The sequence below is a fragment of the Pteropus vampyrus genome, unplaced genomic scaffold (assembly GCF_000151845.1).
Source record: "Pteropus vampyrus isolate Shadow unplaced genomic scaffold, Pvam_2.0 Scaffold80, whole genome shotgun sequence".
Taxonomy (NCBI): Eukaryota; Metazoa; Chordata; class Mammalia; order Chiroptera; family Pteropodidae; genus Pteropus; species Pteropus vampyrus.
Genome location: NW_011888861.1, coordinates 335515 through 360571, shown reverse-complemented (window position 1 = coordinate 360571; position 25057 = coordinate 335515). Strand labels below are relative to the sequence as shown.

The following is a 25057-nucleotide window of genomic DNA, read 5'->3' as shown; positions in this document are numbered from 1 at the left end:
AGTTTTCACCTCTAGTAAAAAAGTAGAAGATGTTTTTAAGACCCTGTAGAATGCAGAGCTGCTTCTTTTCCAGCCAGTAATTTTGAAAGATGTAGATACAGTATATGCTGTTTTGAACTTTCTTTCTGGAAAGAAGTCAAGTTGTTCAGCACCTTTGGAACTGGATGTTCTCATGCTTCTACACAAAATTCGATACTGATAGGAATATCCAGAATTGTTTCTTAAAGGCTATCTAGGGCATTTGGCCCACTAGCCAGTGGCTCTTTATCATCTGATAGATCTCATCTCTATAAATTCCTTTTTTTCCCCTACCTGGGTGAAGGGCTTGCTATCAAATTATCCTCTAGGACTGCTCAGGTTATAGGTCCATCCAGATGTTCATAAATACACACTGCTTTCTCTTTGAGAGCTGAGCTCAGATGTCATAATCGGAGGAAGTGAATTTCTACACCACTAGGGAGCTTTGGTTTCTTCATATTTGCTAAATCAGTTGCACCAACTAGTTTCTTGATACCTGTTTCTGCTACTTCCATCATTCTTTTCTTGTTTACCTTTTCTCTGTCCACGCAGATATACTCTGGATTGCCATTCTTTCTGCAAGATGCTGTGTGCAGCCGCCCTAGTTTTCACTGATATATACATTTTTTTATTGTGATAAAATATACATAAAATTAACCATCTTAACCATTTTCAAGTGTAGAATTCTGTGGCATTAATTACATTCACATTGCTGTGCAGCCATGACCACCATCCATATCCAGAACTTTTTCATCATCCCAAACTGAAACTCTGCTGTACCATTAAGCAGTAACCCCCCATTCCCTCCTTCCTCCAATCCTGGTAGTTACTGTTGTACTTTCTGTCTTTATGAATTTGTCTTCCAGTTACTTCATATAAGTGGATTCACTGATATTTTAAAAATAGATCTGAAAAAGCCACTGGCATGTTTCTTGAGTGCATGGCTTAAATCACCAATTAAGTTTGCATTTCTTCTTTTTAGCTATGGCGTCAAAGGCATTCCACATTGAATGGGCAGCTAGGAGCAAGGGAGCAAAACATGGGGAGACTCCAGATGATGGGCTCTCCTCCTTTTAAGACAGACTGATATTGAGAAGTTATCTAAAAACAAAATAGAGTTGTCTGCGGCCATGCTACCCTGAACAAGACCAATCCCTTCTGATCTCAGAAGCTAAGCAGGGTCGGGCCTGGTTAGTACTTGGATGAGAGGCCACCTCGGAAGACCAGGTGCTGTAGGCATAAAAAATTTTAAAAAAAGGTATCGTAAGCTGACAGCGTCCTTGCAATCTATGAGGTTGACCAAGGACTGCCTTGTCTAAAGTAAATAAGTAAATAAATAAAAAATAAAAACAAAATAGAGTTCTTCCCTATATTTTTACAATCTTCAGTGGCAGCAGTGTTGTATTTACAGAATAAGGAGAATTTCAAGTTACTCAGACTTGAGTTAGGCTTTAAGGCTCTAGAGATTTTAAGATTGGAATGTGAATTCTTTAAGAAATCAGGTAGCTAAAAGCATCAGAAATTAGTAAAGGAAATAAAATCTGTCCTTGAGAAAACAAAAATTAGAAGGTAGACTAACAGCAAAGACACTTACCTTTGGTTGTCTCTGTAAAGCTAGTATATAGGCATTTAATGCATGGATTAAAGAAAAATATTAGAGTTTCTATATTTAGTAGTTTTTTTTAAAAGTACATATTTTAACAAAACTACTTAAATTTTGCCCAAATATCTCTAAAATTATTTTTAATGTTCGATAAGTTAAATGGAAAGATACTATCATGGAAGAATAATCACAACTTATATAGCATTTGAGTTAATGCATTGTAACCTTTTCATTAACATTTTATAAGTAGTCTATGACCCTGTGTGCTGCTCACTTTTTTTCCTCTTTTCCCAGTTAGGACTTGATTCAAGCAGTATGTGTTGAAGAATATTTTGTATGATGTGGATTCTCAACAGTCATTTTTCAAAATGTTCATGTGTAATAAATTCAGTATTTTTCGTTTGCTTATGAGAATTAAAAAAAAATCTTGTATATTGCTTTATCAGAAACTTGACTACTGAGATGATAATCTAACCTTTAGCCGAATTTCTGGTGACTGTATAGGATATTATTTCCTTATACCAGTTCATTCAATAAGAAAAAAACTCATTATATGCAAAAGGAAGAAGATTGGCCATTGTTTTCCAGGGTTGTATGAATTGGAAATTACAAAATGTAATACAAAAACTAGTGTAAATATCCTACAAAACATGACTGAAATAAACTGACTTTGTTTAAAAAACAAAACCAAACTCCACAGAGATGTGCAGATAATTCACATCTTTAAGTAAGATGGTTTGAAATACAAAAATGCACTGTGCATCATTGTTCGAAAATAGCGGTTTCTTGAGGAAAGTTTTGGTTTCTGCTTTGGGCGACATGTTTGAACTGGCAAGTGAATTGTATGTCCTAATAATTAAATTTTTTATCTGTTTTTGAAAGGTATGTGATAGATGAAACATGAAGGCCACTTTTTGGGGAAAATTTAAATAGTGTAATTTAAGGGAAAATTGATTTTAATGGAAAAAAACTGGTAATTGCTGGTGGACTGTTGATTACTCAGCTTTTGTTTTTAATAATTTTTTGAGTCACAAACCATTCTGATACTCTGATAAAAGCTAAGGACGTTTTCCCCTTACCAAAAAGAAACACATTTCACAGCATGAGAAAAGTTTTCATACAGTTTCATTTGGATTTCTGGAAAGTCATACATGGATGTCAAGTTAGAAATTCTTTTCTAACTTTTCTTCTAAGGGCTGTGTAATGAATTGATTGACATGTCAGCTTTGTCATTCATTTAGTTTTTGCCAAATAAGTTTAAGGTAGGGGAGCTACTTCTCTATAAGACTCATACCACGTTTTGCCACACAAAGATATTTATTAATCATTCATAAGTGAAGCAGGCTCAGAACAGTTAATACAGTTTGTTACATATGCTTGATGAAGATTCACATCTCTCTCCTTTTAGGTGCCTTGTCTACCATTTTGTATGAAAGGTTCATCCAGGCAGACACAGTGACATTTTAGAAGTAGGATTTGGTTACCTTTATTTCAACATCAGGCAATAAAGAATCCTCTCATGACTGGACACAGGACCTTTTAGAGATTAAGTTTTGGGAACTATCTCTAAGGGTAAAGGCTGCAGGCCTCACTAATTCTTGTGCCCTATTCATTCAGAAATGTATAGTGTCTCTAAATTTTTTAGTCAATCTACATTTCTTGAGTACTTTTAATAGATGAAAACCCATTTCTAGCAAGAATCTTGCCAGTCAACAAGCTACTATTTTTACCAATAAAATGCATTTCTGAAATTTAATATATTAATTAGCAAACCTTAAGTTGTTATTTGAGATATTGATAGTAGAAGCATTTATAGTAGCTGTCTCTGGAATTGGGGTTCTGATTAGAGTGTTCTGGACTTTGCATTATTGACTAGGGCAACTGGATACCCCTAGACTTGAAGTTTGTGCTACATAAACATATCTCATTCTTTATACTCAAGTGTTTTAAAGACCTGGCAGACATTGTAACAGTAGGTAATAATTCATATGCTTTATATCAATGAGTTACCTTATTTCATACTCATCTGCTTTTACCTTCCTATCAGTAGTGGATTTTAGTCCCAGTTTTGTGGTGGTCCATTGTGTATTCACATTGACTCTATCTCATGGTGGGGTGCCTAATGCATTGCATTGGATATGGCTGTAATGTAGTGGCTGATATTGGTTGAATGAATGAACATTCAAAATACCCACTGAACAAATTTTTAGGCAACCTTTTTATTTTAGAATAATTTTAGATTTACAGAAAAGTTTCAAAGATAATGTAGAGTTCCTGTATATCCCTTACCCAATTTCCACTATTGTTAATATCTTAAATTACTGTATTATATTTGTACCAACTAAGAAAGTAACATTGGTACATTACTGTTAACTAAACACCATACTTTATTCAGGTTTCTTTAATTTTCCCCTGATGTTCTTTTCTGTTTCAAGATTTCATCCAGGTTACCACATAGAATTTAATTGTCATGTCTTCTTAGTCTCCTTTAGTCTGTGACAGTCTGTCAGATGATCTTTTTTTTTTTTTTTTTTGACAGTTTTAAGGAGTACTGTTTTGTAGAATGTCAGTTGTTTTGTAGAATGACCTCGATTTGGGTTTGTCTGATGTTTTTCTCATATTTAGAGTAGGGTTATGGGTTTTGGGGAGGGAGATCACAAAGGCAAAGTGCCATTCTTATTACATCATATGAGGTGCCTACAAACAGTTTTATTTTTTATATTTTAGTCTCAGAATAGGGAGATGGGGAGAGCAAGAAGGTAGAATTTAAGTCACTCAGTTTTGCCTTGGTAAAACTTGTGGTAAAGATAAGTTAAAGGAACTGAATCTAAAGAAAAATTTAAATTTATCTAGGGGAATTCAGCCTTTGGTATTCCTGTCATGCATCACTTTGGGTGTTTGAGGGTTGGTAGTCTTTACTTTATTTAAACACTTGACTGATATAAATCAGAGAAATGAAAAGACCAGTGGTATATAGATATATATCAAGAAAGAATTGCAATAATTTTTTTCAAAGTTTCTTAATCTCCTTTTTGAAGTCAGAAAAATTCTTAATTGGATATATTTCTTTATTTTCCTTTGCTGCTTTGTTTTTTCTTTTGCAGTAAGGTTTATGTTTTTCAGGCTGAGTTAATGATATTGAGGAACATTTCAAAGCATTTGTCACTAGAGTAGTTTATTCTTTAATGATGAGATGGCTTTGCAGACAGGTGACACACTTTAATGTATTAGAGACTAGTCTTGTTAGTTATTGATTAGTAATGAATAAATTATTGTCATTTTTAATCATAAGAAAATTTCTTTTGAGGATAACTAATCAGACTCATGTATTTCTTAACCAATGTAAGATTATCTTTTTTTAGTTATAGGAATAAACTTGCCTGCCTCTGCCCTGGGTAGATTTAGGATAAAGCAGAAGGGTTTCTAGGTTTGTATTTTGATCTTTACTTTTATTAGGCAGATGAGAAGTATACTTGCTTAAAAATTACTTTAAACTGTCTTTCCTGTTGAGTAGGTTTTGAACTACCTGCTTGACAGATGGTATTGGAAGTAATTACTGAAATCATGTGTTTACCTGTACATGGACATGTGTTCACCAGATGCACCCTGTTTACCCAGAGCTGCTGATTTCTTAAAGAAATATACACCTTCTGGATAGAGTTGCATAACTCAGGAGAATGAATAAAAAGCTCGGCTAGCGAGAGTTCTCAATCTCTCTCAGTTGCGGAATTAGCTGTACTAAGAAGACCCACTCATATCTCTTAATGAGTGGTCAGGTTAGCCCAAACAACCATTTTCAGCATTATATATCTTATTTTGATTTACTTAGTACTTTAGTTTTACCTGTCTACTGAATTATTTAACAAATAGCCCCCCAAAATGTAGATTCAACTGTAGTAATAATGATCAATCAATGTTTTAATATGTTGGTTATGGTTTATTATGCTGTAGTGTTATTTGTATTTGATATTTTTAAAAACCACGTGTTTTCCAAACCACATGTTAAAGATGTAGTCATCTCCTCAGTTTCTAAATTCTGATTTTGGAGATCTGGCTTTTGTGTTAAGCATTTGTATTATTTTAAGCAACTCATGGGTAATTCCTATATTTATGAAGATTGAAAATAGCTACTTTAATGTTTTATTAACCATCACAATTTAATTTGTTTTTCACCTCATTTCTATTTCTTTCTTCTGTTAAAAATGATAAAAACTAAACGATAGTGACCCCTTAAACATGTGTGCCTTAAATGTTCAGTTTTGAAACTGAGTGCATTTAACTGTCTATAAACACTGAGAAACAAGGAAAGTCATTGTTTCAAGATTTTGACAGGTGCAAAACTGTAAATAATTACAGGCCTGGGCAGAAACTAGAACAGAAGTTGCATAGCAGCTGGCAGGCCTGACCTGTGACAGGTCTGACCTGAGTTAAGTTGCCTAAATTTCATGGCAAGCTCAGATTTGTTTTATAGTATGAAATTTACCTTCTGCTACAAAAAGATTCTACCAATTGAGACTAGGTATCAGTTGCAGAAGGAGAAACATATGCAAGATATTGAGAGAGAAAACTGTCTATTGAGACACCTTTTATATGACTTCAGGACCAGATGGAACTTGTATTGATGAGTTTTAAAATTGATTTATGTGTTGACTGAAATAAATCACTCAGCATCAAATGGTATATAGCAGTTATACTTGAGGAAAGTGATCTGGTATTTTTTTTTTTTTAACTGTTTTCTGTTTGTAAACATTAAAAATTTTGGACTTATGAGAATATCTGACTTTGTAAAAAGGAAAGAAATTTTACTTATTTATATCCTTGGAATACATGAATTGTACTTTTCTAGGTCTTCGTAAAGAGTAATGCCAATTTTTAATGACATTTTATCACCTTTATGTTCCGTTAGGCTGTCGTCCACTTTAAAATGACCAGATTTGTTGTTGATTCATAAAGAAGGCTGCTCACTGCTAGCAGCTTCTCCCTCCAAATACCATGTTGTTACCCTGAAAAGCTATCGTTTTGAAAGGACAGGGTTCTGCTAGAGCAGAAGTAAAAAGCTGGTGACTTGTGGGCCCGATCTAATCTATAGATGGGGTTTTCTTTGGCTTGCACAATATCTTAAAATTTTGACAATTTTACATTAAAAAATGTATATCTGCTTTATTGGAGAAACCGATGATATGGCAACACTGGGCCTGCATTCCTGCCACTGGCTGTAACTGAGTAGCAGCTGCTCCTTTTCTACTCTTTGGTTTGTTCCAGTCCTTATCATTCCTCTTTGGTCATTTACTTCTACCTACCTATGGATATTTGAGTTAATGACCGTTGGACCAGATTTGTGTGTTTAAGCGTGGACAATCATGAAGAGAAAGGACAGTTTTTAGGAGAAATTTGTGGAGCCTTGATTCAGTTAGGATTGGTTTGTCTTGTGTTATATTCCCTCCATGCTCTATCGTATTTAATGCCTGCAGTTTTTTCCTCTTCACTATTATGAGAATTATACGCAGTAGAATTTAAGAATTGCTATGTTACCCGTAACCACCTTTAATAAAGTAAATGTCCCAGGACCTGAGATAGGATAGTTTTCTGAATGATTACTTTAATTCACATATTAATATAATTTAGTTGGATCAGCTAGTTTTTCTCCTTATTTTTAATAGGAATCAGCTTTATTGAAGGATTAAGAGATTGATTATAAAAGGAATTTAGACATTTTTAAAGCTCTGGGATTTGAAAATGAGTTAGGATATATCATGGTATAATGTCATAGTGGGTGACTTAAGAGAGACTAATAACAATGAGACCCTTTGCAGAGTGGACAAGAGGAAGTAAGAAGATCTCAGAAGTTAAAATTGTCCTAGAAAGGAGAAAAATCATTCTCTTCTTCCTTCTTCTTTTTCATAACCCTGCACTATTTGGTGTTCCAACTCTTAGGACCTATAGTCGATGGATAAATATGCTTTTTCTTTGTTTCTAGTTAGGAGGAGAGAGGAGAACTAAAAAAGAGTTGAATTTCACATGTGTAAGAATCTCACTACTAAAATATATGAAAAATTAAAAAAAAACCCTCAATTGTAAGTTGACTTTTGGCACATAGCTGACTCATAAGTTAGGTGGTTCTAAGCTTTGTTAAAGTTATTAGAGAAGGAGTGGTGTAGACCTGGGGTTGGAAAACTATGACCTGTAGGACAAATCTAGCTTCCTGCCTGTTTTTGCAAGTAAGGTTTTATTGGAACACAGTTGTACCCATTACCTTACAGATGCTATCTATGGCTGCTTTTGCATTGTGAGAGCAGAGCTGAGTAGTTGTGACAGAGACCATATGGCCCGCAAAATCTAAAATATTTATTATCTAGCACTTTACAGAAAAAAAATGTGCTGATTCTTAGTGTAGATGGTTCTGTCAAAAAGAGAAAAAAAGCAGCCCTTTTAGATGCTCTAAGTTATTTTTGTTGAAAGTACAAGAATTAGATATGTGATTGATTTTAAAAATTTTTACGGCTTTTTGGTGATTTTACAAGCCTTTTATAAAATTATTATTCCTTGTGAATGACATGAAAATTTTATTATGTCTAGGACTACAATTGGGCTTTGGTTTTATTAAGTCATTGACTACAGCTGTTTCTGGTGAAGATTATATTAATAGTTAACAGGAAAGCATGAAGTAATATAGTTAGTAGAAACATGATACAACATTAGAAAAAATAAGTAAAATAAAAATTTTGTTATGTTTTACGCTACAACTTTTTTGGAGGGAAGACTACAATGGCAATAAGTATGAAAACATTTAATTTTAGACATCATATTTTCAAGAATTTATTTAAAGCACAAGTGTGCACATATGGTCCATTATGGTGTTAATTTAAACACTGGAAAGTGCTAAAAGTTTTAGTTATTAGAGAAATAGTGAACTTTCATTTAATAATAAAATTAAACATTAGTAAACTTACATCTTTATTGTTTTCAATTTCCAGAACATTTGAAAATAGGTCTATATTGTGGGATGCATTCAGCATGATTGTTGAGTGACTCAAGAATTAAGCACTGTTCTAGGCACTGGGATTTCAGCCCTACATAAAAGAAAATACTTAATGAGCTTACATGGGCAAGGGGAGATACAAATTAAAAAGAAATCATTAGTTCAATTATTTATTGAGCTGTACCAAGTAAGTGCTTTTTTAAGTCCTGAGGATAGAGCAGCAAATAAAGCAAATTTTCGTCTTTTATGTGGGTTCATTTTGTGAAGTTTACATGTAGCTTCTCCAGCATTTGTTGGAGAAGAGAAGTAACAGATAAGTTGGGTAACAAATGCTATAAAGAAAATGAAAGCAAGGCCTTAGGAGAGATGGGGGATGTCGTTTTGGATAGCATGGTCAAGAAAGATTTCTCTGGTAAGATGACATTTGAGCAGAGACCTGAATGAAGTAAGGTAATGAATGAGCAGTCGGAGTATCTGGGGAAAGAACATTCCAGGCAGAGGGAGTAGCAGTGAAAAAGTACTTGGTTAGGAGTATGCATGGTGGTTCAAGGAATAGCAAGGAGAGGCTCTGTGGTGTTGTAGGAGCCAGAGGGAGAATGGTAGGAGATGAGTTTATCATCTATTTAATGAATGACTCTGAATGTATTATAGAGGTAAAGTCACATGGGACCAAGCTAAATTCTATATGAAGTGACAACAGTATAAACTAGATAATAATCTGTGGAAGATGTCTCTAGACCAGAAGTCAGGACATAATAGAGTTAATTGTTCATTGTTCCTCAAATTAAATCGTACTTCTGTGAGTCTTCTGGCAATTTACTCTTTCAAAATGGAATTCCACCTGGTATAGTCCAGTGCCCTGAGGCCTTTATAAATTGTTGAATTTATAGTGTGCCAATACCCATTACAAGGTGGCCATCCAGTTAATTTGCAACAAACAATATGCGATTTGGAATATATGGGTCAGAAAGCCTGACTAAAATGAGAATAACAATTTACATTCAATTAAAATGTGCGTAGCCTGCAATAATTTTTCATTGTACTAGGGTTAAGGGGAGAATAAAAGTAGAGTGATAATTAATAGTTGTAAATTTAAAAGTCAGCTTTATTCCATGTGTTAATTTTTCCTGGAAGTGTTGTACAAAACAGTCAAGTTCCTGAAACTGTAGAAACATTGATCATGGTATTTATAATTGTGAGGTGTGCTAAGTAGTTGACCTCAAGTGTGAACTAATTAACTTAGGACTTATATAGTATGCTTTAGCGAAAGTAGGTATTTAAAAATAATTGACTTTTTTTTTTGCAATTTACAAATGATATTATTTATGCTGTTTGAGTTTAATATCACTGGGCACATTTTTATGGTGATTTAGTTTTAACACAGGTAGGTATCAATAAATGAAATTTTGTTTCTGGCATAATAAGATTATTAAGCTTATTCACAAAATATGTATTTTATAAAAAACATCAGTCACAACTATTATAAAGCTACTACTTTATTTTAAACAGTACAGGTTTTTGAAACTTAGCAGGTAGTATTGATTATGAAATCCAATAGAAAGACAAGACAAATGTGTACCATTCAGAGAAGTATTTCACCAGGAAGGCTCCCATGTGTATGTAAATAGAGTGAGTTTAAAGAGTTCTTTTGCAAATACTTGCCTGAATTCAGACTCATTTTTACTCAGGAGTAATAACATATATGATAGTTTGATTTTCAGGCAAAGCCAAAATGTATTAGGAATCTATATCTATTTCATGGATCTTTAGGGGACTGTGGTAGAAGTTTTGAGCAGGTCGAATTTCCAGTAAAACCAATCTATAGTTTTTCTTTTCCTGGGTGCACTTTTTTCAGCAGCACACTCCTTCTCGAATCTGTTAGGATTACTTTTCTATTTGCTGCCTGTCTCCGTGGCTCATGCGTTGGGTAAGGTAGTCTGTGTTCATAGAATTGTTTTATGAGTTGGGTTACAGGTGAGGCAATTATTGACACTGCCAAATATTTAATCTTGTCACTAGCTCTTCCCAGGGCAGCAATTCGTACCCATGGATCATGCCCATGATTATTAGCCACAAGAAAGCTGATGTGATGGGAGACGTGTTTCACTGACCACCCATTTGCTCCCCACTTTATGGGACACTAGGAGATGGTGAAGCCTAGGCACAGCCAGTTGGGACAGGCAGCTCTGACTACTTAAAGACATATGGTGCTTCCTCTGAAGATTCTTTTGCCTTAATTCTGCTGCTGTATCAAGTGATACCCGCCCCTCTCACTAGCTGTACCTGGTGTGGGGATGCAAAGCTGTTCAGTGCTGGATATTGGCTGGAGGGTTGTGTAGTGGGAGAAAATAGGAAGGAAGGGAAAAAGTCACTTAATCTGTCTTCTTTTACTCTACATTAGGCTTTTTTTTTTTTTTTGGGTGAGGTAGTGATTAGGTGCCCATAGGCTGACCCAACCAGCTTCTGCCAATTTTCTACTTTTAAATTTCTATTTAAAAAAATCTCACAATTAAACTTTTAATGACACCAAACACTTTTCTTCTTACTGTGACTTCATTTCAGATTTGTAACATTTTATCTAATGTACTCAAACCAAAGTGTTCATTTAATTTAGCTCCCTAATTTTACAATAGGGGAAATGGAATACTGTCAAATATATAACTATATTTAAATATATGTGTGTATCATTTATATATCTGTTATACAAAATAATAAATAATCCAGAAGTACAGCATCTGTCTCACTTGCTGCTCTCTTTATGATGTGATGAGTCACATGAGTAATTGTATTACTTGTATAAAGTACTTGGAAGACAGTTTTACTTGCATAAGTCCTGAGCTGCATGTCATAAAGATGAAAAGTTTGAGCCATCTGTTACTTAAAAAAAAATTTACCCTAGTATACCACCTGGTGTTTAACTAGGCCTCAGGATTTGTTCCAGATACAGCACTGCTTCATTGAACAAATATTGGGGTGAGGGGTGGGTAGGATTTGGTGATTACTTCTGTGACTAGGGAGGGGCCTTTTTCACTCAGTCTTGAACAGTGTTATTTGGATCATTGTTATTTCCTATTGTGGTTTGCCTGTTATTAAAAACAATTTTGTCTTCATTTTGAAAATTGGATGTGAGGAGTAACATTATACAAAAACAACATTATGCAATGATGGAGATAATGTTCTGTGCTGTATGATTTAATTTGGAGCAGTGGATGGCCACCTGCTAGGCCTTTGTTCTTGTGACAGTCTGGCAAGTGGCCTCGGTGTTTTGGTTCTTTCCTTGGTCACGTGGTTGTTGAGATCTGCCTGGGTTAGTTGCAAACCATTAATCAGGTATCATAGAATGATGGAATATTTGACTACTGGGTATTTGAATTAAGAAAACAAATCCCTTTTAAAGTTATTATTCAGCAATCACAGAATGCTTTTATTGTGTTGATATAACATCCGAGTCTTACATTTTATCTAGGGGTAGCTTATTCTTATCTACAATATAAAAAAGAAATCTAGTAGTATTTGGCATTATGCTAACTAGCTACCATATTGCACCTGTCTGCTTACCCACCCCAGTGGGGTAACCATGTATGTAATTCAGTGACTAACCGGAGACACTTTTGGGAATGTCAGAGAGCCAGTAATAATTATGCTGGGATAAGAGGGTTGTGTAGTGTTTTCTTCTGTTCTGAGGTAGATTTTTTTCAAAACATAGACAAGGACATATGGTCACTCTATTTATAAGGCATGGTCATTTTTACCGTGCTCTGTGATCAAAAAGAACCAGATATTTCATGTCTAAAGATGATTCCTTTATTTAAATTACATTGCATTAATTGAGGCTAGTATGGTGCCTCATACAAAATAGGCACTCAATCAACATTTGAAAATTGAATAAATGTTTATATTAAAACACTTAAAGCTTCCTGCCAAATATCTTTAAAAATGTACACTTTAAAGCAGTTTTCGGTTAAAAAATCCTCTATATTTTCGTGATATTCAAGCCCTCTCTCAGACTTCCCCATAGTAATAGGTCATTTACCCATTGACCTATGATTTGATTTCTGAAACCAATTTAATATATAGTATATTATAAAGGTAGGGAAAGTACTTAAAATTGCAATTGTCTATTTTTCTGTCTTATTAGAAGAGTAAGCCATTTAGTCAAGTGCTTATGACTTATCCCAGTAACTTATTTACTTTTTCCTTGTTATTTAAGTTATTAAGCACTTCAGTGGGTACTTAGCAGTTCTTTAAATTTCTTCTGGGAAAATAGGAAGCCATGACATTCAAATTAGTTGTCTGATAGTATCTAGTCAGAGACTTTCATATTATGGAAGAATTGAAATTTTGGATGATTTTTTATGCTGATTTAAAATTTTTGTGTTTGTCACTTTAGAATTTTTAAGAATTTTCTCTCTCTTTACAAGCCCTAATTTATTACATAAAAGACATAGAAGAGGGTACAGGAATTTCTCTCATTTTCTATATGAGGTAATAAGATGGTGTTTTTTGCCCATCTGGCCATCACGTGAGAAGAATGAATTTAGCTCGGCCCTGGATTGTGGATTATAGTGTAGTGGGTTTTGGAAAGTCATTCGTGGTTTAGAGGGACTTTATGATATGGGCTGGGAACTTTAGTGTTTTCTTCTGTTCTGAGGTAGATTTTTTTCAAAAAAAGATGTTAAAAGATCTTGAATTCTAGGCCTGTTATTTGACTTAGCATTCCATTTGTCTTAGTCTCCTCGTTTCTAATAAGAAAGACGTGAAACATACTATTTAAATTCTCATTCCCTCACACCCTTCCTCTCTGTGCGTCTCTGTGTGCTGATGATTTTATAGTCTTGTTTTTTTCCTTGCATTTTTCTTTTTTTATTTTCTACAATTTTGGCTCTATTTCTTCCTCTTGATCTTTCAGTTTTTTCTTCTTGTTCTCAGGTCTTGCCTCTGACTTTTTTTTTCACTTGAGCAAAACAGTTCATAAAATCTTATTTATTTCTACCCCTGTTCATAAAATTCAGATACTAGTCATAATAGAACTTGCTCGGGTGCTTCATGATTTTTATACTGTAGAACTAAATCCATGAGGAAGATATTTATTCACTTGTTAATTTATTTTCTCTCTCTATTTCTATGTAAGCTTTAAGGACAGGCATTCTCCTTTGTGTATAGCTATATCCCCAGAGCCTGGAAGTGTGCTGGGTGCGTAATAATTATTTAAAAAAAAAAAAAAGAAAGAAAAAATCCCTTAGCTTCCTGATAGTTTACAAAATTAGATATTGTTTAGTGAGAGTCTTGGGATTCTTTTGCTCTATAGAAACCCCCTGAAACTTGGCTGGTAATTGAACCATCTAATGAGAGAAAAAGTACTTTGGAGTGTTTCTTATAATATTGTAGGCTTATAGACTCTTCCCTTTTTGGTGCTTGTTGTCCCTAGACTTGATTTTACTACTTCATCAGTGAAGGTCATTTTTGCTGCTAGTAATAGAAATCTCAGCTGAAACTCACTTAAACAGTAAGAAAGTGGATTATTTTCACAAGTCCAAGAAGGCTTCAGAGTGGGTTGATTAAACTTAGTGTTGTCACAAGAGACTCAGATTTGTTTATTCTTTTTCCTTTCTCTTTGCATTCTTGGCTTCATCTTTAAACCCAGTTCCTTCTGTGGTTATGAGGACAGGAGCAACAGTTGAATCCATATTTTTCTTGTTTCCATCTAGTGGGAAAGAGACTGCCTTTTCTTTCTCTGAAGACCTGAACAAACTTTATGTATCATTAGTCCAAACTGTCACTGGACTACTCTGTCCTGAATATTGGCAAAGAAGATGGAATTATAGCAATTGGCTTGAACTAATCACCTCAAGTGGAATAGATGGTGGAATCAACTACAATTCACTAAAATCTCACATGAATTTTTATAAATAAATTTCTAAAGACTGTTGATTTCCTGAGCTCCAAGTTGACTTCTCAGAGAAATTAGTTTCATAACCAAGAGGATGCTGGGTGAAGTCAACATTATCATAATTGCTTCATTAGGGAAATTACAACATTTAAATTTAAAACTATGATAATTTTTGTTCTATCTACTGAAGTTTTTGATAAATATGAGGTGCTACATTGTTTTTATAAAGAAGAAAGTAGATATGTAAAAATCAGAACTAAGACTTTCTCTTTAAGTGTGTTTGCAATGATAACAATTGTTATGTTTAAATTATTTAAATAATATGAAATCTTGTTGACTGGAAAAATGGGAAAGATAACTAGGACATAGTAAAGCTTATTTAAAAAAATAAAAAGTTAATATATAAAGTAATTTGTATCTGTCACACTTATTAACAGGTTTTTGATTTACTTGTATATATGGTAATGGATTATTTTTGTTTGGCCAAGAATTCTCAGTAAATATTTAATAAGAAGCCTGGAAGCATTATAGTATTGTGGAGAAAGCAGTGAATTAGGAATTAGAGTCCAAATTTCTAGTTCTCTTTCTGGCCCTATCTATATGATTTTTAGCAAATACTGAACCTCTGTGAGCCCTCATTTCTTTATTTGTAAAAGAGTTCCCCTTTAGTTTTCTAAAAATGTCATCTTCTCTTCATTGGTTTTAACTACTCCTTTACTGGGAATTTAAAGACATACCTCTTTCCTTTTCGAAGTGTGGCTTTTTAGTGGAATTAAGATCATATGTAATTTAAGTTTAATTGAGCAAGGAGGGACAGGCAAAAAGTGAATCAAAGTTATGAGATAGGTGCTCTGCTCTCAGCTCATAGAGTAATTGTAGAAAAGCGTATTTTTGTTTTGAAATATACATGTTAATCATCAGAAAGGCAAGTACTTTATATCACATTTTCCCAATACTTCTAGTACTTCATTAGCTAAAGACGGGCTTCTACTGATGTCTGGCATTTAGAATGGTGTCATACTAATAAGTTTGTACATATAACGCAGAAGCATAGATTCCCTAGGTCACCTATAATTCAATAAAAAGAGGTTTGGATTTAGAGTCATAAGAGTGGGTTGGAATTCTGGCTTAGCTAGTTAAGAAGGAAGCCTGACAGTATAGTGGAATGGTAATATGAACACTGCAGTCAAACAGAGGCAGGAATGTGTTTGGTTTTACTATTTACATTAGTATGTTTTGATGAATAGAGCTATTTCAGTTTGGATATCTTTGACTATAAGTAGCAGAAGACTTAACCAAAAGTAGCTTGAACCATAAAGGTTTTACCATCTCTCGCATAACAAGAAGTCTGGAGATGGACAGTTCTAGTTTGATTAATTTCATGATTTAACGATGTCTTAACACAGGGACCTTCTACCTTTTGATGTTGCCATCTGTAGTTTGTTGAAACATTGCTGCAGTAGCAATAGTTTCAGATAGTACATGCAGTCATGATTACAGCCAGTGAACAGAGATCTTACTCCACATAATTCTCTTTATAGTAGGGAGGAGAATTATTCCTAGAAGCTCTACTGCAGACCATTGGTGAAAATTGAGTCCCAAACTCAGACATACAAGCTAATCACTAGCAAGGAGAGAGACGATGTCATAACTGACTTAGACTATTTTTTACCTACTCTGGGACTTTGAGTTGAGGGAGACTCTTTTTTAAGCATAGTACCTCATTGGTTGAACAACAAACAAAATCAGGTCTCTGCTAGCAAGAATAAAAGATGTGGGATGGGAGGAGGGATCTGAGTTGGCAAGCAATAGTGAGCATACAGTGTTGCTTAGAGTCTTGTAGGAGATGCACAGAAACCAAGAGAAGTTGATAACAGTGATAAATATGATATAGTTTATGATGGAGAGCAGTATTAGGCGCTACAGGAACACATAAGAGGAAAACCTAAAATCTAAAGTTGCAGTGATCAGAAAAGACTTTTCTGGAAGAAATGACATTTAAGTTTTAACTTGAAGAATGAATGGGAAAGGCAGGAATTAGTTATGGAACAGCATGCCCTTCTTCCACGTTTATAAGAGGACAAAACCTAACCATCATCGTATGTCAGGACTGTTTTAAGAAAAGTTTTAAGGCAAAAGTTTTGGATTCAATGACCAATCAGACTTAAGCCCCATTATCTATAGCTATAACAACCAATGTTCAAAAGTGATCTTTATTTTTCAAGAAAAAGTTATATAATAACTTTTAAAGTGCCATATATTTTCAGTATGAAGCACTCTCTTTTATCTGTGTAAGGTTCTAAGAATCAGAGGACTCATAATTGTGCTGCACCTATTTCTTCTGTACAAAGCAACCGTGACTTACCTGATGCCTTGTAGTGAGAAGAATGTTTTGTAGAACAAAAACTAGGATGGCTTCCATTACTCAGGAAGCACAGGTAAGAGACTTCCCCACTCTGACTTTGATGCAGAGCATATACTTGAGATTAAGCATTCTGCTATATTATTTTACCTTTACTTGTATCCTTTAGATTTGTTTCTTCTTGAGTTTTGATTGAATTAACCAATTATGGTTAATTAGAAAAGAAGTTTGACTAACCAGTGTTTTTTCTTCTCTGAATGATTAGGAGGTAAAGTTCCATTTTCTGTTCCCTACTGGTATTTTTACATGTCTGTCTTCTCCTTAAATAATACTAGTATCTTAAATTCTTTAAAAGTGGTGCTATTTCTTAAGAAGAGTTCATGAAGACAGTCATTTCTGGCTTCTAATGCTTACTCTCCACAGACATAGACATTGTATTAGGAGTTTGGTACTCTATTTTTTTTTTTTTCTTGTTATTGCATTATAATGCCCAGTTATATTCATGGAGAAATTTGTAAGGCTAACCAATAGATTTGTCATGTAAGCTAGATAAAGGGAGTTGTAAATAGTTTTAGAAATAAATACTCGATGAACCTGGGATTCATACAATGTACAATGATGATTCTTACCTTATTACAAAATACTACGCAATGAGTGCATGTAAGAAATTAAAGTCACCTATGTTGTTTGGTTTGTGTAAAATCCTAATGTGAGAAATATGCTGATTTTCTGTATTAACAGGCTATTTTAAAATACATCTGTGATTCTAATTTTGATCATCTTTGGACTTTCAATAAAATTACCTTCTCTTAAAAAAAGAAAACAAATGTAAGGAAAATGATTTGTAGAATATTCTTTAGCATTTAAAAAAAAATCTTATTTTTTCCTAATCAGTATTTCTTGACTTTTTTTCCTCTCTAGGTTGCCTGTCTTGCTTTTGTAATAAACAGGAACACTAAAAGAAACTTCATATTGAAAAATTGGAGATAATATAGAATTTTTACCATTTCGATGGAGATTTATTTCACTATTTGTGATACGGGTTTATTTTACTATTCCATTCATAATTTTAGTTTTGTTTTTTTTTTAACTTACATGAGAAGAGGAATGAAAAAGTAAGAGGAGACCAGTGTATAAATCATATGATAGGACACTATTTGGATAGAATTTCAGTCATTTGACAGAAATTCAAATTTCTGCAGTAAGCGAGGCACTATTCTGGCTATGTGGGTAGTATGACGGTTAAGAACATTTCTTAGCCTTCTAGACAGGGAGATAGGAAATAAATAAATACCATATTTCAGGTTTTGATAGGCTTGATGAGAAGAATCTAAGGCAGGCATAAAGTAATAGGGATAGTAGAGTGAAGCGAGGCCTATGTTATATAGAATGGTCAAGGAAAGCCTTTTGAAGAAGGTGACATTTGTGCCATAGTAAAACTTTGTGAAGAGCTGGAAACAATCTCATAAAATTATCACGCTGGTGGACAGATGTACAAACAAGAGAGAACTGTCGCTTGAATAAGTGTGGTAGCAATGGAGATGAGGAGAAGGGTTTGGGTGTTTCGAAGGTAGAGTCAGAAGCCTTTGTTGACAGATTGAATGTAGAGTATGAGAAAACGATGGTAATCAAGGGTAACTCCTAGTTTTTTGGGGGCATGGTTAGAGGAGGGGTTAAGTATCAGGCATATGTTTGAACCATTTGTCTGAGATGAGAAAGAATAGAGGAATTTTTTACATGAGATGGGTATGGGACTAGGATATCAAGATTTCTGTTTGGATTATGTTTAATTTGAGATGCCTGCTGGATAGCTGTCTTGATATATTGTATATATGAAGTTTGGGCTTGAGACATAAATTTGGGAATCGTCATCCTGGTATGGAAAGCCACGAGACTGAAGAAGATCACCTAGAGAATTAGGGCATACAGAGAAGGAGAAGACCAAAGAATAGGAGCCAGCCAGCAGAGGAGTCTCAATCAAGGTAAAAGAAACCATGAGAGTGTTTTGTCTCAAGCCAAGTGAAGGATGTATTTCAAAAAGAGGGAGTGATCAGCTGTGTAAGTGCTGCTGAGAGATTGAGTCAGATGTAGACTGAGAATTGATTCACTGGATTTGTCACAAGAATGCTCGTAGTTGTTCTTGATGAGCAGTTTCAGTGGAGAGGTGGGGATACAAGACTGATTTGAGTGGATTTAAAACACAATGAGAGGCAAGGATGTGAGACAGAGTGCAGATAGCATTTTAAAGGAGGTTTGTTACAAAGGGAAGCAGAAATGGAGCTAGAGCTGAATGGGGGAAAGTGTAGAATCAAAGAGTTTTTTGTGTTTTTAAGATGGAATGCCACTGCATATCTGTATGCTGTTGGATGTGATTCATTATAGAGCTAAAATTGCTTTGTAGAGGGAAAGAGGGTAATTACAAAGGGTAATTACCGGAGAAGAGTATGCAAGAGGGGCTGGGATGCTAGCACACCAACAGAAGCATTGAATTTACATGGGAGTAAGATGAGAAGACAAGTGCAGTCATGTGCCACTTAACAAGGGGATACATTTTGAGAAATTCATTCTTAGGTGATTTTGTCATTGTGCGAACATCATTGAGTGCACTTACACAAACCTAAGATAGTAGAGATAACTACACACCTAGGCTGTATGGTACAGCCTGTTGCTCCTAGGCTACAAACCTGTACAACATATCACAGTACAAAACAACATGAGATTAAATCAAACACAAGAGAAAATTATGCACTTAGGAGAGGTAAAACACGAGAGAGGTATGAGGCTGCTGCTTGCATAACACAGTATACTGTTTTACAGCAAACTTTTTAAAATCCAGTAGAATACACTAAAATAATGATTAAAAGTACAGTATAGAAAGTACATAAACCTGTAACAGTCATTTATTATTATCAAGTATTATGTACTGTGCATAAGTATATGTGCTATACTTTTTTATACAACTGGTAGTGCAGCAGGTCTGTTTACACTAGTATCACCATTATAATCTTATGGGACTGCTGTCATGTATGTGGTTCATCTTTATACAGTGCATGACTGCATGCTTATACAGAGCAGGTAGTTTGATAGACATGGTGGTCAAAAGAAATAGTGGTTCTCTTCCAATTTTTTCTGTTTTTCAGCGAGATAAGAAGCAAGATAATCTGCTCAGAACCTTAATGGGGAGAGCCCATGTTAGAGCAATATAAAATATTTATTTTCTAAATAATTCTTAAGAAATACATTTTTCCCATAGCTATTGGTTTTTGTTGTCGTTGTCATGGCGGTTAGCAATTTATGCCCAAATGTATTTATGCCCAAATGTATTTATGTAAACATAAATACATAAAGAGTTGCATTTCACTGTGCCTTGTAAGGCCTAAGTGAGAGCCCCTCCCTGCTTTAAGTATGGGGATTTGAAATTTAGAAACCTTATGTTTTTAGCTTTCTTATTCTTGTTCTCTTATTTTTGGATTGACCTAATAGAGAAGATTGTTTTACTTGGTTCAATGTCCTCATCACCTGTTCTGCAGCATCCAGTTGCTTCTAGTACCTGAGAGTAGTTGAACACTCATTCCTTATAGAGTGAAATGTTTGAAATTGTGCCACATTAATGGCCTACCGCTCGGCTGAGCGTAACCTGAGTTGAGAATTTTTAAATTTTTGTTCACATTTTAAGGTGAGGTCTCATTCTTCTTCAGCAGGTACAGATCTCCTACATATGTTTTTTTGTTTGTTTGTTTGTTTGTTTTGCATGGGGTAGGGGGGAGAGTGGTAATCCAGGTACCCCTTTTTGCTTTAAGTAGTAGAAACCAACGTTAATTCATCTCATAGTTGTATTCCATTTTGCAGCTCGCTTCTCTGAACTGTATTATCCTCATTTGTAAAGTAAGAATCCTGCCTTTAACTCTTCCTAAGGATTGCAGAGGCAGCATATGATACATGTGAAAATTGCTCTGGAAAAAACTAAAGCAGTATAAAAAGCAAAATCCTATTGTTGTGATGATAATTTTTGTTACTTTTTAGAAGACATGGACAACTGTACAAGACTACTCTTTAGACTCCCAACTTTCATCTTACAGCGACATTCATTTCTTGTTTTATTGTTATTATTTTTCTCTTAGAGGCTTAGGTATTCAGGATTTCGATATGTAGAGTTGAAATTTGAACAATTCAAACTAGAGGTGAAAGAAGAGAAGCTGAATTTATTGCCCGTTTTCTATTATTTTATTGTTCTCACTTTTTAAAACCAGAAGCTTTCCCTCTTATCACAGTTTTACAAATGGATATATGAAAGATGAACCAGAATTGAAAATATGAAAAACGATTTTTTTCTTATGTGTCCATTTGCTAATTTTAAATTTACTAACGATAGTTTCTTCTTGTTTCAGCTGAGTGAAAAAAATTAAACTTAAATTGCAGCCTTTTGGGGGAGTTTTCAAAGAATTTTTACATTTTTCTAATTAGAAAACCTATTTGGAAAAGAAAATATTTCTAATGATGTCATTTGCTACTGTAATATTTCTTCTTAACCTTGTTGGATTGTGGCAGTAAGTGCTATTTTTGGGGGCAAATATTTTCTATCACAATTATAGATTTTTAGTGCTAGAATAAATCCCATAATTCATGTCGTTTAACTGTTTTCATGTGTACGTGAGAAAATTAAGGCTCGGATAGGAAGGATTGCCTTACTGCCAATTCATGGCACTTCTGGGACCTGACTTTAGGTCTCTGGACAGTCAATATAGGGTTTTCCTTCTTGAACTATCCTGCCTTTTAAATACAGTTGTATTCTCAGAAAGAACTAGGGAAGTTTCCCGTACACAGTACAGAAGGAGAACAACAGATGTATTCTGTGCACTCTTCATGCTTTTAATTTTCCAGTCAGTCTTTTCAATGGTATAGATGTGAATTAATTAGCATAAAATATAGAAAATAAACAAGCTCTTTTGTGGTGCTTTTTTTGAAATCTCTACAGTAATTCTTAATTATTCTTTTTAGTGTCATTCTAGTTACCTCTGACAGGATGGTCAGAATACAATACACTTTTGTTTCTATAAACATACGTTGGGGGTTCTTCCAGCTAACTGTGACATCCTGTTTATATCCATGGGTTAAAACCACTTTCTTGTGGGTTCTGAGATATATAAGGAGGTTTCAAAAGCCTTTAGAGATGGCTACCACAGCTTTACTTCTATTCCCCTTTTTGTTTACTGGGAAATCTCTGGTTATTTAGTTCTATAGTATTTTTTATTAAGATATTTTAACTCATTTACTGTATATTACAATAAAAAAAATTAAAAATCACAGAAAGATATATGTTCGTGAATTATTTTAAGTCAGACACCCTTGTAACTGCCACCCAGTTCAAGAAATAAAGCGTTGCTTACCCTCTCTGGAAACCCCTGTCCTACCCTGCCCTTATCTCAGAAACCTCAAAATATGTGCTTGTTTCATGTTTCTTGATGCTGTTGGCCATTGATGTTTAATACCCAGATTCATTACTTCTGTGGGGTTTGGAAAATGGTGGTATTCTATTTTATTATTGTCATAAATTAGGTGTAAAAATTTTATAAGTAGATATTTCTCTTCATCTGTTATTTACTCATTGGTAAAGTTTATAGAGGCAGGCAGAATAAATTCTAAATTATTTACCCAGTTCCTAAGTTAATGACATATTTTTCTGTCAGAAGGTGACTGTTAACTTCTTTTTAAAAAATCAGATTAGAATTTAAACTTACTTGGGCTTCAGTCAATTGCAGTTCTTATCCAAGTTCAGATTGCCCTGTGTCTGACTATTGTGAACCTCTTCAGGTTGGCTTCTGAGTTCTTTTGAGATGATCCTGGTATTCTTTGATAGCTTTCCTGCTCTCAGGTGGTATGATAAGATGTTCCAAGTTCATCTTGTACATATTCTGTCCCAGACTTGGAATCAGCCAATCTCTAACAAGTTCTGCTTTCTTTGAACAGGTAGCAGCATTTCGTGTCTACATCGGGGTGCTTTGCTTCTGTGTTAGTTATTGATTCTAGGCTTTTTCAATCTTTTCAGTGGACACACACATACACACTCTCACACACAAATTTTAAGCTAAAATACTGTATGAGTTCATATTGATATTTCCAATTTTCATTCAGGACTAAAAGGTTTTTAATTTAATCTCATATAGTATATGTCTCCTTCTTTATCAGGAATCTTAGTTTTCAAGAACACAGGGGGTGATAGCATTAGAATTATCCCATAGTCCTCATGAACTTTATCCCACTTTACACTTACAGTAGTTTCAGAATAATAGTAATGCATGTACATATACCACCAATCATGATTACTGAAAAATAAATATTTGTTTTGCAAATGTTATTCCTATTTTCCTCTCAAATATTTTTAATGGGAGTTCTATTCACATTGCTAAGTCATAGAGCCATTATGTACTCAGTCTTTCATTTTTAACCTTTATTTAGTATTCATTCCATAAATAACTATATATTGACTGCTACACACTAGACTTTACGTAAATAACCTTCCAGGCATTTTTGATGTTGAAGCTCATCCTTACTGGGTTCCTTAGAGAGAGCTCCTAGAAACAACAGCCCATTAGTTGTGGCACGTTAGCAGTTAGTGCTCTTTATACTTGAAAGTTGATTTTGGGGATATAAAATCTTTGGGTCACATTTTCTTTCTGGCAGAGAATGTTGCTTTTAAAGTCTGGTGACAGCATAATTTTTCCCTGTTATAAGTCATGTGCTCTTTTTATCTAGATGATCAAAGAAATTTTTCCCTTTTCCTCAGAGTTGAGTGATTTTATTAGAATGTGTCTTAGTGTTGGTTGTTCTGGGGCAATAATCATACATAATGATCTTTCAATATATAGTTAAATATTTAAAATATTTTATGTCAGTTTTCTTGAATTATAGTTTTAGTATTCTTTGCTTTAGGGTTTCTTTTTCTTTAGGAACCCTTCTTATTCATATGATGGATTGTCTGTGTACCTTCAATATTTGTCATTTTCTCTCAAATCCTGTGGTCTTGCTAAACTGTTAACTAGTGCTACTAGCTTTGTATTAAATTCCTTCAGCATTTTATACACAATCATTTCATGTGTGAAGAAACCTTTTTAATTCCTTTTTCTTCGAATTGTATGCTTTTTCTTATTGTACTAGCTAGAGAGCCTCTAGTACAATATTGAATAAAAGTGGTGAGAATGGGCATCCTTCCCTTGTTTCTCATTTTAGGGAGAAAACATGATGTACCTGTAGGTTTACCATACATTTCCTTATCAGTTTGAAGTAATTCTCTAATTTTAGTTTGCTTAGAATTTTTCTTGATGTGATGTCGAATTTTGTGAAATGCTTTTTCTGCTTCCATTGAGATGATCATTTGGTTTTCTTTTTCAGTATGTCATGTGTAAATGTTCTATTTTAGGTGCTTTGACTCTAGTTATTTGCATGTGGCTCAGAGGGAGACCATAGGCCCTTTCCATATAACTCTACCGAGCTTTAGTTTCTTCTTCATAGTAATCAATGGTAATAATGAAGACATCCTCTTTTTTTTTATATACCGTGGTATGCTTTGGTTTGTTTAAGTCATGTTGCTAAATGGTGTCATTCTCTTGGGTATCTCAGTTGATAATTTGAATTGATGTTAGTGTAGGTGGTGTTAGTGTATTGAAGTTTGTCTTTTGGCTGGCATGGCAAACAATAGAAGCTTGACAGTCACCCTCCACACGCTAATGGATTCTATTTTGTCCATTTATGTTAGTATTAGAGCATTTTCACACAAGAATAGAGGATGGTGTCTGTTTCATTGAAATCGCTTTGCTTTCTGGAACTAAGAGTGAGCAGTGCTTCCAAGATTTGTCTTTGACCAGCTATGTTGGCTGCTGTTGTAAAAAAAGTTTTTTTCCTTTTATGAAGTTAAAAGTTGCATTTGGAATAAATACCTTTTTGATTTGAGGTCAGAATAATTATAACTAATAGTTCTATTACTTTTCTGAAATTAGATTTTTAAATTTTTAAGAAAGACCGTTGTAGGGGATGAAGGAGAGAGTTGAGGGGAAAATGATGCTGTTTAAATGCTTAGAAAGTAATTCGTGGGACTATGATTAGCAATTTCTATAAATTAGTAATTCCTACTTGATTTGTGAGAGTGAAAATCCTTTGAGGATTTGTCATAAAATTCAAATGTACCAATCAAATGCAGTTCCTCTGATT

At 34.3% G+C, this 25057-nt stretch overlaps 1 protein-coding gene and 1 pseudogene across 9 annotated transcripts in view; both read left to right on the top strand.

Annotated features, from left to right (window-relative positions):
• CDKAL1 (CDK5 regulatory subunit associated protein 1 like 1) overlaps positions 1-25057 on the top strand; it is a 459847-nt gene that overhangs the window by 112585 nt on the left and 322205 nt on the right. The gene's annotated exons all lie outside the window — the stretch shown is intronic.
• LOC111741635 lies at positions 1139-1257 on the top strand (annotated as a pseudogene).